Source organism: Engraulis encrasicolus, unplaced genomic scaffold, assembly GCF_034702125.1.
Source record: "Engraulis encrasicolus isolate BLACKSEA-1 unplaced genomic scaffold, IST_EnEncr_1.0 scaffold_720_np1212, whole genome shotgun sequence".
Lineage (NCBI taxonomy): Eukaryota > Metazoa > Chordata > Actinopteri > Clupeiformes > Engraulidae > Engraulis > Engraulis encrasicolus.
Genome location: NW_026946050.1, coordinates 291 through 2,941, shown reverse-complemented (window position 1 = coordinate 2,941; position 2,651 = coordinate 291). Strand labels below are relative to the sequence as shown.

At 41.9% G+C, this 2,651-nt stretch overlaps 1 long non-coding RNA gene across 1 annotated transcript; it reads right to left on the bottom strand.

Annotated features, from left to right (window-relative positions):
• Positions 1–290: 290 nt before the first annotated feature.
• On the bottom strand, positions 291–1,969 carry LOC134444776 (uncharacterized). The gene is made up of 2 exons (XR_010034102.1): positions 1,558–1,969; positions 291–948 (listed from the first exon to the last, which is right to left on the bottom strand). It is a non-coding gene; the product is annotated as an uncharacterized LOC134444776 (long non-coding RNA).
• Positions 1,970–2,651: the final 682 nt, after the last annotated feature.

The window sequence follows — 2,651 nt, the reverse complement described above, 5'->3', positions numbered from 1 at the left end:
TGAATCATATACTGATTAATGTATTGCATTATACTGTACAGTATATTACTGCATATATTGAATTATATCCCATAATATATGGCTTATTGATGAATCATATATTGATTTATGTATTGCATTATACTGTAAAGTATACTGTTGCATATATTGGATTATATCCCATAGTATATGGCTTATTAATTAAATCATATATTGACTAATGTATTGCATTACACTACACAATATACTGTAACGTACTTTATACAAGGCATTTATGAAGTAATGTAATTACAACAATGACCAAACATCAATTCAATTCATTCAACTGTTGACATTGGTTTATTAAAAACATGAAACCAACCGACCCTTTAACACCACCGCTCACACATGCAGAGACAGAGGGGCAGACAGGCAGGGAAACGACTTGACAACGACACCGGCCAACAGGCCAAATGCTGGTGAAACTTGCCTGTGGCCAGTAACAATTTCAGTCTCCCACTTTGGCCAGTAACTTGTACTCAATGAAAAAGCAGAAATATTCTAAAAAAAAAAAAAAACCAAAAAAAAAAACAAAAAAACCCAAATAAAACAAAAAGAAAACAAAACAAAAACTGTGGCTGTGGCCGGTAAGCGAAACACCTCGCATAAAGCACTGGCACACATGCACGCGTGCACACGCGCGCACACACACAAACACATACGCGTGCCAGCGCCCACACACACACACCCCCGCGCGCGCGCACACACACACACACCTTCAGATATATATTTTTTTTAAAAAGAAATGAAAGTGAAGGTGAATTCAGGGGCAGACCGCCCGCAGCCTCAGTCACTCAAGGTCAACAAGAGGGCTCATAGGCCTGTCCATGGACTTCTTTTTCTATTGGTGAAGCAGTTCACAGATTCTTTTATTTAGCGACATCCGGACCTCCCCCATCCTCGCACCTGGATGTGCCTGAGCAACAGCATCTGCAAAAGTAAAGTAAAAAGAACGTTAACTCTCTAACCCATTGAAACTTGAAGGGTATGCCACTAGTTTGGGGCCAAATACACCGTTGGTTCATGAAGCTTAAGTAAACTCTAAATCTGGATGTCCTAACCCACTGCCCCTGACCCATCCAGTCCAGACAACCACCCCCCCCCCCCCGACACCGCACACCCACACAGCTCAGTACCCCCCCCCCCCACACACACACTGTACACACACACACACCGTCCTACAACCAACCACACCTTCACCCCTGCAATAAATAAACTAAGGTTACATCCCTTCCATAATTTAACATAAAAATAATAAAAACAGGGATACATTCATGTCTACATATCCCCCTCCCAACTTTTACCCTAGCTTCCATCCCCACCAGCAGTACCAACACTAGCTACAGAGGTCCATTTTGTCCCACTCAATCTCTCTTATTCCCGGTTTATTCAGTAGCTTGATTGAATGAGGTATAAAGGATTTTTTGAAACGATTATATTTGCACCAAGGGAGTCATGAAACTCCTCCCAAAGTTCAGATAGATGTATTCCCCATTTAGTGCATGATCACCAGCATAGTAAAGGCACAGTATTGCTCACCATTTCAAGTACTGGAATGCACACCAGTCCATGTGACTATTTTTTCCCTCCAGACCATCGCTGCATACCTCTTCAGCAACCTCTGCAAAAAAAAGTTAAAAGAGCAACAGAAAATTAACATTCACTCACACACTTAACCTTAAATAGGCACAAGGATACCCACCAAGCTCATCACTTCTATATCATTGTCAGAATTGTGAGCGAAATCTGGGGGGGAGTTCGGTAGACTGGTGGAACTACAGCATTCTAGCTCGCAGTGGCAGAGCGTCGTAGTGGCACTCTGTGTCTCGTCCCGACAACAGGGAAGATAAGACATTGAAATCGCAGCAGCCAGCATCGTTAACAGTTGCACGTCTGTTCTTGGCACGAAGGCACTCTTTTATGAAGATGATGAAGCGAAGGAAGACTTAAACTCATGCATGTAAAACTGGGCGAGAATGAATTCCGATGAACAAGAATGACTCGCGCATTCGTTTAAGGAGTAAACATGAACACCAACATGACTCAATGAATGCAATTTGCTGTGAGCAAACAGCAAACTCCGAACTATCACAGAGTAGCCGAAGACAACGACGTGTAGGCTACCTTTTTGAAAATTCACCAATTTGACGACAAGGCTTCGTTAACCTCTAACAATAGCTCTACAAGAACGGGACAGTGCAGTTAGTTCGTGAGCAAGTTACTCAAAAAAACCTATTGATGTTACCACAATGGGAAAACCGAAGCAGCAACAGCTATGCTTTACCAAAAATAATGCAGGACATTGCCTCGTTTTACTATACTGTAGTGTAGGCCTGGACGATATGGACAAAAATGTATATCACGATATGGATTATTTTATATCACGATAGCGATATGTATCACGATATAGCCTTAAAAAAATAAATTAAAAAAAAAACAAAACAGTCAACCAGTTTGACGGACAGGGTCGAAAAAAATATTTCATCGCCTGTTTTCACCAGTCATCTCTTTTCCCAATGTGAGAGTCACACGAACCAAGAACACCACAGATGCGCAAATTGCGGCCATAAACAGCAAGGTTCACGTTAGCCAACTGTGGCCGGACATTGGCATGGATGACCGGCAAAATAAAA